This window comes from Ceratotherium simum, chromosome 26, assembly GCF_057802395.1.
Source record: "Ceratotherium simum simum isolate JZ-2026a chromosome 26, ASM5780239v1, whole genome shotgun sequence".
Taxonomy (NCBI): Eukaryota; Metazoa; Chordata; class Mammalia; order Perissodactyla; family Rhinocerotidae; genus Ceratotherium; species Ceratotherium simum.
Window position 1 is genome coordinate 2,582,982 of NC_141925.1, and position 10,785 is coordinate 2,593,766.

The 10,785-nt window shown below is 45.5% G+C and overlaps 1 long non-coding RNA gene across 1 annotated transcript; it reads left to right on the forward strand.

The window, feature by feature from the left end:
* Positions 1-5,251: 5,251 nt before the first annotated feature.
* On the forward strand, positions 5,252-6,027 carry LOC147913519 (uncharacterized). The gene is made up of 2 exons (XR_015556474.1): positions 5,252-5,501; positions 5,593-6,027. It is a non-coding gene; the product is annotated as an uncharacterized LOC147913519 (long non-coding RNA).
* Positions 6,028-10,785: the final 4,758 nt, after the last annotated feature.

Sequence of the window (10,785 nt, forward strand, 5' to 3'; positions counted from 1 at the left end):
TACTCCCTATGCACCATTCCTGGGAAGCCACTGGAGGAAAGCAGTTCTCTGGCAAAAGAACGAGTAAACCAAGAAAGGAGCAGAGGTGGGCTGTAGAAAACAGAGATCCAACAAAGGAGAGTAGTAAATGGAATCTCCAGGATGCTGGCAAAGGGGGATTCCAGAATGACAGCTGTGCGCCAAGCATAGAGGGCAATCAGTCCTCATTGGTACACTGTGACACAAAAAACAGGAATGCCGAAGTTGTCATCATCATGCCCTCTGCCATTGCGCTATATTTTCAATCTGATGAAACTACTGAAGGATGTGCTCCACCAAAACAAGATGTAAACCAAGGAAGAGGAAGACGTGGGACCCAGGACATAAGGAATCCAAGCCAAGAGAAAGGCAAATGGAATTCCAAGGGTAATGGCTAAAGGGACATCTCAGAGAGAAGGAAAATGGGGATCTCAAGGAGGGATGCAGCAGAGAAGGAAAAAAAAGGAACTGATATATTTGCTAATTGGATTGACCTTGTGGAGAGAATTGGAAAGTGTAAGTAGGTACAAAAGAAATGAACGATAACAACAAAGGTAATTATTAACTTCAAGAAACAAATTAAGAAAGGAAACAAACATAATACACTACAAGGCTTGGCCAGTACCCCCAAAGTCTCATCCCTTTATGGCATTAGCCAGACTCAGGGTCCAGGATCTAAATCAGATTCAGGTGCAGATAAGGTTTCTTGGGTGTGGTTCCTCTCAGTCTGAAAAATTGTGACCTAAAGAGTTCACCCTGCCCCCTCAGCATACAATGGTGAGGAAGGGACAGAATACCACTGTAGATAACCCCGCACATAGCAATCACTGGTCCATAGCATTTCTGAAATCCAGCTAGGCACATGCTGCTACTTCCTCCTACTCTTGGAGCAGGGAGTGTGTGTCATCTGCCGTCCCTGGGAGTGAGTCTTCACGACTCTTAGCTGCACCCTCTGGGCTTTCGGCTCTGGCATCTGGATCATCCATCCTTTTCCATAAGAAATGTCCATGTCTGCAGCTGAATAGCTTTCTCCGCCAACCTGTTTCTTGTCTTTTGAAAGTTGGGAATCTAAAGAACTGTCCCTTTCAATTCAGGCTTGTACAGTCTGCTGACTTCTCCTCAGAAGTAATGGAGGCCAGAAGACAATGCAACATCTTTAAAGTGCTGAAATGATGATGATGAGGATAATATTGTCAACCTATAATTCCATATCCAATGAAAATATGAATTTGAAATATGAAAATTTCAGAGAAATGAAAACTAAGAGAATTTATTGCTAGTAGGCCTGTACTACAAGAGAAGCTAAAGGCAAATGATCCCAGATGAAATCACAGAGATTCAGGAAAGAATGAGGAGCACTGGAAATGGAAAATATGTAGGTAAATATAAAATACTGTTTTTTTCCTCTTAATTTCTTTAAAATACACGAGCGTTTAAAGCAAAAACTATATTGTGGGGTCTACAACATGTAGATATAATACATATGACAACTATAGTATAAAGTACAGGATAAGGTAAATGGACCTATATAACTGCAAATTTCGTACATTTTATGTGAATTGGTACAATATTAACTTTAAGTAGACTGTGAAAAGTTAAAAATTTACACTTTTTACATTTGTTATTGGGCCATCCCATGTATTCAAACCAAATTCCCAGCAAGTGATATCTTATTAGGAGCCTGATGTGTTCACCTCTCAGAAGACACCCAACACTCTGGATCACACTGGTTTGCACAAAGATTTACACCCTGGCTAAAAATTACTATAAAACCGTGTACCTGTAATTTATCTCTGACTCGGACTCAAGTAAGAGATAAAACAGTCCATCAATTCTTAAAAGCCACTTGATAAATTAAAGTTGACCAAGCTGATCCTTGACACTCTCCTGGTTAGGCCTGGGTTGACTAAAAAACTGAACGCAAATATCTTCCACTGTTTCTCACAATACTTGTGATTGCTCTCAGACCATTCTGCCCTTCTCCACTGTTTGATATTCAGGTGCTTAAATATCGCCACAGCACCATGATTCTGAACGGGCATCCAGCTAATGACATCATTCCAAAAAAGACCAAAGCCTCATGGTCAAAGGTAGTCCCTTAGGAGCTCCTTTTGAGGGGAATTGTTGAGAAATTGTAATGAGGGAAATGGTACACACCTGTGAGAACTGAGACGGCGCTGATGGAAGGACAAGGGCAGACGTCACACAGATGTGGCCTGTCACTGATGCTCCACCACACAGCTCTTGAGGTTTTCTCAGAATGTATAAACAACTGAAATTGTTTTCTTTGATACCTCTAGGAGACCTCAGGGACAGAATGTCCAGACTTACCTCTCTGCTAATTAATTTACCTTGCAAAATGTGCAAAATAGACTCACTTTTGCTGGGCCATTTGGGTGTTTCTCCCTTCTGTCTTTTTCTCTTATAAATATTTATTTATTTGCTTACTTATTTACTTATTTATTCATCCAGATTTATTGAAGTATAATTGACAAATAAAAATTGTGTATATTGAAGGTGTACAATGTAATGATTTGATATACTTATACATTGTGAAATGATTACCACAGTCAAGCTAATTAACACACCTATTACCTCCTGTAGTTACTTTTTTGTGTGCATGTAGTGAGAACTCTTAAGATCTAATCTCTTAGCAATTTCAAGTGTGCAATCCATTATTATTATTTTTCCTGCTGAGGAAGGTTCACCTTGAGCTAACATCTGTTGCCAATCTTCTTCTATGTTGTCTGTGGGTTACCACCACAGCATGGCTGCCAATGAGCGGTGTAGGTCCATGCCCGGGAACCAAACCTGGGCCACTGAAGTGGAGCACCTGAACTTAACCACTAGGCCACAGGGCTGGCCTTACAATCCAGTATTATTAACTATAGTCACCGTGCTGTACATTAGATCCCTGAAACTTATTCATCTTATAACCAGAAGTTTGTACCCTTTAACCAACATTTCTCCATATCCCCCACCCCCAGCCTCTGGCAACCACCACTCTACTCTCTTCTTCTATGAGTTTGACTTTTTTAGATTCCACATATAAGTAAGATCATACAGTATTTGACTTGCTGTGTCTGGCTTATTTCACTTAGCATAATGTCCTCCAGGTTCACCCATGTTGTCCCAAATGACAGAATTTCCTTCTTATCTAATGGCTGAATATTCCATTGTACATCTATATCACATTTTCTTTTTCTTTTTTAAAGCTGATTTTTTTTATTTTTATTTTTTTGGTGAGGAAGATTGGCCCTGGGCTAATATCTGTTGCCAATCTCCCTCTTTTTGCTGAGGAAAATTGGCTCTGAGCTAACATCCATGCCCATCTTCCTCTATTTTGTATGTGAGATGCCGCCACAGCCTGGCTTGATGAGCAGTGTGTCAGTCCATGCCTGGGATTCGAACCTGCGAACCCCAGGCTGCTGAAGCAGAGCGCACGAACTTAACAGATACACCAGCGGGCCGGCCCCTAGACCACATTTTCTTTATCCATTCGTCCGTCAATAGACACTTAGCTTGTTTCCATGTCTTGACTATTGTGAATAATGCTGCAGTGAACATGGGGGTGCAGACACCTCTTTGCAACACTGATTTCATTTCCTTTGGATATATATCCAGAAGTGGGATTGCTGGATCATACGGTAGTACTATTTTTAACTTTTTGACGACTCTGCATACTGTTTTCCATAATGTCTGTACCAATTTACATTCCCTCAACATTGTACAAAGGTTCATTTTTCTCCATATCTTCACCAACACCTGTTAGCTCTTGTCTTCTTGATAAGAGCAATCCTAACAGGTGTGAGGTGATATCTCATTGTGGTTTTGATTTGCATTTCCCTGATGATTAGTGATGTTGAGCACCTTTGCATATACCTATTGGCCATTGTATGTCTTCTTTGAAAAAACATCTATTCAGGTCCTTTGCCCATTTTTCACTTGGGTTATTTTTATTGTTTATTTACTTTTTGCTATTGAGTTGTGTGAGTTCCTTATATATTTTGGATATCATCCCCTTATTATATATATGGTTTGCAAATATTTTCTCCCATTCCATAGGTTGCCTTTTCATTTCGTTGTTTCCTTTGCTGTGCAGAAGCTTTTCAGTTTGATGTAGTCCCATTTGCTTATTTTTGCTTCTCTTGACTGTGTTTCTGGTGTCAAATCCAAAAAATCACTGCCAAGGCCAATGACAAGGAGTTTTTCCCCTATGTTTTATTCTAGGAGTTCTATGGTTTCAGGTTTTACATTTGTCTTTGATCTATTTTGATTTTTAAAATTTTTGTGTATGGTGTAAGAGAAGGATCCAATTTCATTCTTTTGAATGTGGATATCCAGTTTTCCCAGCACCACTTATTGAAGAAACTATCCTTTCCGCATTGTGTATTCTTGGCTCCCTTGTCAAAGATTAGTTGACTGTATATGCGTGGGTTTATTTCTAGGCTCTCTATTCTGTTCCATGGGTCTATATGTCTGTTTTTGTGCCAACACCACACTGTTTTGATTACCATAGCTTTGTAACATAGTTTGAAATCAGGAAGTGTGATGCCTTCAGCTTTATTCTTCTTTCTCAAGATTGCTTTGACTATTCACATCTTTTCTGGTTTCATATCAATTTTAGGACTGTTTTTTCTATTTCTGTGAAATTGGAATTTTGATAGGGATTACTGAATATGTGGATCACTTCAGATAGTGTGGACACTTTCACAATATTAATTCTTCCAATCCATGAACACGGGATATCTTTCCCTTTGTCTTTTCAATTTCTTTCATCAATGTCTGACTCCAGCGATTGGCTGGGAAACTCAAGGCCAACAGGAGGTATGGGGCTCACTAGGTTGGAGCAAAGCCCGGCTCTAGTCTCACACAACGGCCACCGGGAGGCGACAGACACAGGCCAATACGCAGCCCCGGTGAAGGAGGAGGTCCCTGGGCTCTGGCCGCTTCCCCGCCCCCAAGGGCAGCCCCTCCTCTGCTCCTGGGCGGTGTAGACGCTTTCCCTTCGATTTTAGGGAGTGTCCCGGCCCAGGGGGCGGTGGCAGCGGGTTGTGGGGGCGGAAGAGCCGCCCCCAAGCAGAGCCCTCAGGCCTCAGTCAGCCGCTCCCCACGTGGCCGCCCACTGCCCCCACCCGGAAGCCTCCGCGGCCGGAAGTTGGCCGCCCCCTCGCCTTCCCGGCATCCGGCGCGCAGTGACCACACTTCCGCTGGCCAGGGACTCAGGGTGAGTGTAGGTCGTTAAGTGGTTGGAGTTAGTCACCGGGCAATTAGCTTGTGTTTTCCCCGATCTTGAGCCTGGCTGGATTAGTGCGGAGGGACGAGGGACCAGCGCTTCCTCCTGAGTCACCCTAAGGCGGCAGCCCCGGGGGTCAGGGAAGGAGGCGACCGGGCTGCCGACGGGGCACGAGGCCACGGCGCTGCCGGCTGAGAAGCCCGCCTTCTCCTCCCGGGTCTTCCGCCCGCTGTTGGCGTGGCCTTGGGTAAGGCTTTCACCCTGCCGGGCCTTGGCCGCGGCGGCAGACGCTGCTGTTGCCTCCCTGACCTCTGAATCCTTTTCTTCCCTGTTGGCAGAGAGCGCGCCCCCTCCAGGGAGATCTTCTCCAGTGCTGCATCGAGCCGGGTGGGACTCGGCCCGCCGCCTGCGTCCTGATCCCTTTGTCGAATGCTGGCTCCCTGAAGATGCCATCAAAACAACCTGTTGCTAAGAAAGAACTGAATTTGTTGCCTCCCTTGTTTAGGGAGAGCACTATCTTGAAAGAGTTCATAGTCGAGTGGAGGTGGGAGGGCAACGTTGAGGTATTGAGGATTTGGAGGCTGATTTAAGGTGGGATTTTTGATGCGGGATTTAGTTAGGACTGGGTAAGGATTATGTTTTATATAGGGCTACCTCCGAGATATTCCGGGTTTGGTTTCAGACCACCGCAATAAAGCGAATATTGCACTAAAGCAAATCACATGAATTTTTTGGTTTCTCAGTGCAGAATAAAGATTTGGTTTCTCAGTGCAGTATATTTACACTATACTGTAATCTGTTAAGTGTGCAATAGCATTATGTCTAAGAAAACAATGTACATACCTCAATTGAAAAATACTTTAGGGCCGGCCCGTGGCTTAGTGGTTAAGTGCATGGGCTCCGCTACTGGCGGCCTGGGTTCGGATCCCGGGCGTGCACCTACGCACCACTTCTCTGGCCATGCTGAGGCTGCATCCCACATACAGCAACTAGAAGGATGTGCAACTATGACATACAACCATCTACTGGGGCTTTGGGGGAAAAAAAAAAGTACTTTAGGGGCCTGCCCAGTGGCATAGTGGTTAAGTTGGTGTGCTCTGCTGCAGCAGCCCGGGGTTGGCGGGTTCGAATCCTGGGCACAGACCTACTCACTGCTCATCAAGCCATGCCAAGGTGGCGTTCCACATAGAAGAAGTAGAAGGACCTACAACTAGGATATACAACTATGTACTGGGGCTTTGGGGAGAAAAAAGAAAAAGAGGAAGATTGACAATAGATGTTAGCTCAAGGCCAATCTTGCTGGGAAAAAAAAAACTTTATTGCTGAAAAATGGTAACCATCATCTGAGCCTTCAGCAAGTCATGCTGTTTTTGTTGGTGGAGGGTCTTGTAAAAAACGCAATATCTGCGAAGCACAATGAAATGCGGTCTGCCCCGAGTTCAGGATTGTTAGGCGCAGTAGTTTAGAGTTTGTGGTCACAGTGAGGTGAGGGTTTCAGACAGTCTTGGAGCTTCGATAGTTGTTTGATGCTACCTGTTGAAAAGTTGTGTGGTTTTAAATGGATTTTTCTGAAGTCAAGGAGTAAGGTTATTTGCACCTTTTGTCTTCCTTGGCAGGTGTTTCCTGGAATAGTCAAGTCACAATAATACAGTCACGTTATTTTTCTTTGGCCAGTATGAGTCACAGTCCTGTGTTATTTGCACCCAGAGGAATCGTGTATATGGTTTTGTGTGTAAAATGGGGATTGTATTGCAGGGGGAAGAGCTGAGCATGCCTTAAGGTTTCAGCCTGTTGTGGTCTTTGAGCACTGTAGCATGGTAGGGCTTACAAAAATGTCTGAGTCCTGAAAAATAATTCTTACTCTCAAATACGAAAAGGGAGCAGCCAAATCGAGATGAATAGATGTTGATTAAATGTCTCCAAAATGTGACTCTGTCCCCCAGCCAACTGCAAGTCAAAACACATAGTTACGGGTCCATTGCGTTTACTCTGTAGAGGGGGTCGCATGTTCATATGTTTGGTGCCATGTGGTGGGGCCTTCCAAGCTAAGAAAGCTCCAGGCTTATCAAGATCTTAAAATAGCCCTGGGGCATTTGACTCTTGGCCTTCTTCCTTCCCAGCGGTGTGCACTCTGGCAAGCTCCTCCCCACTCTGAGCTCATTTCTTCGCAAGTACAGTGGGGGAGATGATGCTTTGGGCAAAGTAGGAGGGTGAAGTGAGGTCATGTGTTCAGTATGGCAGCCAGCAGTTGGAACTGAGGTCCGGATGATTCTAGAGCAGCGTCAGCCCTAACCAGCATGGGCTGCTCTGCGAATTGTGGATCTAGGACAACAAACCCTGAGAGTCTGTGGGCCCATAGGAAGCGAGTGGGGAAGGACTCAGAGGGTTGGTCAGGTTGGGAGAGAGCAGGAGAAATGAAGACGATATTAACCACTCTCCCAGCTCAGGGAGTCTGGGACTCCTTGCGGTCAGTTCCTGCCCTGCTCCCTACCCTTACCCCCAGGACAGGTGCAGGGGGAATATTACAAATATTTAACAACCAGTTCTTTACAGGCACGAAACAATCGGAACGGGCTTGCTGGAGAGCCCGGAAGGCCCCCTGTCTCAGCAGGCATTAGCTTTTTACTTGCTAGATTTTCGGGAGGGCTGGAGTGTCTGGGCATTAGGGGGCAATCGGGGGGCTTGGAGAAGTGGCTAATTAGCAACCTGTAGTTGACATTCAGTTTGGCCCTATCAGAGCATCCTGGCTGAAAATCTGCCTTGGTTAGGGGAACGTGTGGTACCAGGTGTGGGACAAGTGGAGGTTGGCAGTACAGCCCTGTGCAGGGCAGGCATGGGTGAGAGGCAGGTTCTGATCAGGTGAGTCCTCTCTGGGGGCACCCGGGCCCTGGCATCTGAAGGCTGGGGTCTGCCAGTGAAGCCTCGGCTCCTTGGGGCTCCTGAACCTTTGAGCAGCGCCCTCTCATGGAACTTTGCCAGCTTTTCAGGTCCTCCTACCCTTTAGACTTGGGGAAACCCTTCCCGCTTCCTCTTCCTAGCTGAGGCGTTTCCCATCTCCTCTCCCTTCAGACCAGTGCTGTCCTCTTTTGCAACAGACCTTGATGGCAAGTAAAGCCTTGAGACCAAGTCATTAGCAACTGGAAAACTAATTCTCCTTTCCCCAAGGACAAGAAAGGCTGAATCTTCAAACCCTGCCAGGATGTGAGGGAAAATGTTTGCATACTGTTTTTCTATGCTAAAGGGAAGAAAAAGAAATCACTGTACAGCTTTAGAAAAGTCTTTTTAGAAAATAGAGCAGTTTGACAATACAGATCAAAGGCTGTAAGCAGTTTTAATGTTTGATCTAGCAGTTCCCTGTAACTTGAGGAAATAATCAGAGATATTTTTCAAAGATTTATGCACAAGGTTGTTTATTGAAGCATTATGTACAACAGTGAAAAGAATGAATGTCCAGTGTCAGAAGGCATGGCCTTGGGTAAATTATACAATGCCATACCATGTAAGCATTAATAATCATGTTATGAATGAATAGTTTACTGACATGGGAAGATACCAAAATTTATTACATTTAAAAAGCAGATTAGGGCCGGCTCCGTGGCTTAGCGGTTAAGTGCGCGCGCTCTGATGCTGGCGGCCCGGGTTTGGATCCCGGGAGCGCCCCGAGGCACCACTTCTCCGTCCAACGTGAGGCCGAGTCCCACGTACAGCAACTAGAAGGATGTGAACCTATGACATACAACTATCTACTGGGGCTTTGGGGGGAAAAAACTGAATAAATAAAATCTTAAAAAGCAGATTAAAATAATGTAGTAGTGTCATTATAGTAATATAAAAAGGGAAAAACTAGAAGCTATAGCCTGTTTTACTAATTAAGTAAAAAACTGTAAACTGTTCCATTTAATTAATTGATCAATCAGTTATTCAACAAAATCAGGGGGCAGTTCTACGCCAAGCACTGAGGACAGAATAGTAAGCTGTGAAAAGTGTAGTTTTCAGGAAAGTAAAAGCATGACTTTCAAATAAATATAAACTAGGCCTGTGTCACAAATACCAGCAAGATGCTAAGCTGGTTTAAAAGGCAATGTAAAGACAAGACGCATACACGGGAAATCTGGGATGCTGAAGTCAATTTGCTGACGGTGCAAAACTGCACAGCGTCCTACAGAGCAAGCAAACATGTTTGGAGTCATCTTTTCCGAGAGATGGAGGGGAAAATGTATTTATAAATAGCCTAGTTGAAGACAAAGGCACAAAGACCCCCGTAGAGTCACATGCTCCAAAGGGTCTGCTGACGATGCCCAGCGTTCCCGTGAAAGGACCCCGCTACTCTCTGCCCACTTCAAAGCCTCCCACAGTGTTTCCTAACAAGCAAAACAAGTCCTTGTCCTCATGGGACATCTGGTTGACTGAGCCATTTCACATCATAACTTTAATGAGAGACATGTACAGGCTGCCGTTACAGGATAGTTTTCACAAAAAGGTACAATTATGACTCCTAAAATCATCTCAAAGGTTTTATTCAATTTATCAAATAAGGAGGAACCAGGAGAATATTGCAACTTATTCAGAAGAAGACTCAGTGCCCCACATTTACAGTCAAATAGGAGCCCTTGGAATGGCCCTGCTGACTGACGCAGCCTGGCAGAGTGGCGCGCTTGCGGCACGCTTGCGGGGGAAGGTCAGTTTATCGGTGGGGTGGGGCTTGCTTTCCCAGGGACGGGAAGTATTTGTATTATTATCGGCTTTCTACCAGTTAACTCTGTCTCTGCAGAGTTGTAACAGCCCTCGAGGATCAGACAGTCCCTGGAGGCTCCAGAGTTCCAGAGGAAGGAAATCCGGTAATCACATTTTCCCATTTCAGACCTTCCACACTTTTCCCTACAGGGCTGAGTAAAAGAATAACAGAGAGGGTGTCACTTTAAATTAAGATCTAGGGCAAGGTGCCAGCTCTGAGGATTAAGATCCAGGGTTAAGACCTTCCAGATAGAAGGAACAGCACGTGCAAAGGCCCGTCGATGGAGCCGTGCTTAGAGGAGGTGGAGGACCTGTGACCGGGCAGGAGTGAGCCAGGAGGAGTGGGAATGTGAAGGGAGAGGGGTCAGCAGGGGCGGATGATGTGGAGCCTGGAGGGAAGGGACAGGAGTTTGGGTCTCCTGAGAGCGGTCGGCACCATTGGAGTTTTAAACTGGGAAGTGCCACGGGCTGACTTGTGTTTTGTTAAACATCTCCGGTTGCTGTGGGAGGAGAGCCTGGAGGGGGAGCAGGGGCGCGTCATGGGGCTGTCGCGGTGTCGGTGTTGGGGGAGAGCTGGTGGGCCTGTGCGGATGGGGAGAGGGGCCTGGATTTTCCTGCTTGTTCTAGGCTGGAAACACCGTGACTTGGGATGGATTGGTGTGAAATAATAAGCAATATTGTTGTCAGTCCCCACCTGCCAACAATAATGCCGTTGGCTAGGGATGCCTGAGGCACCCCCGCCCCTGCCCCCCATACGCCCAGACGTATTGTGGCTGGACTGGCCTATTATGATTGCA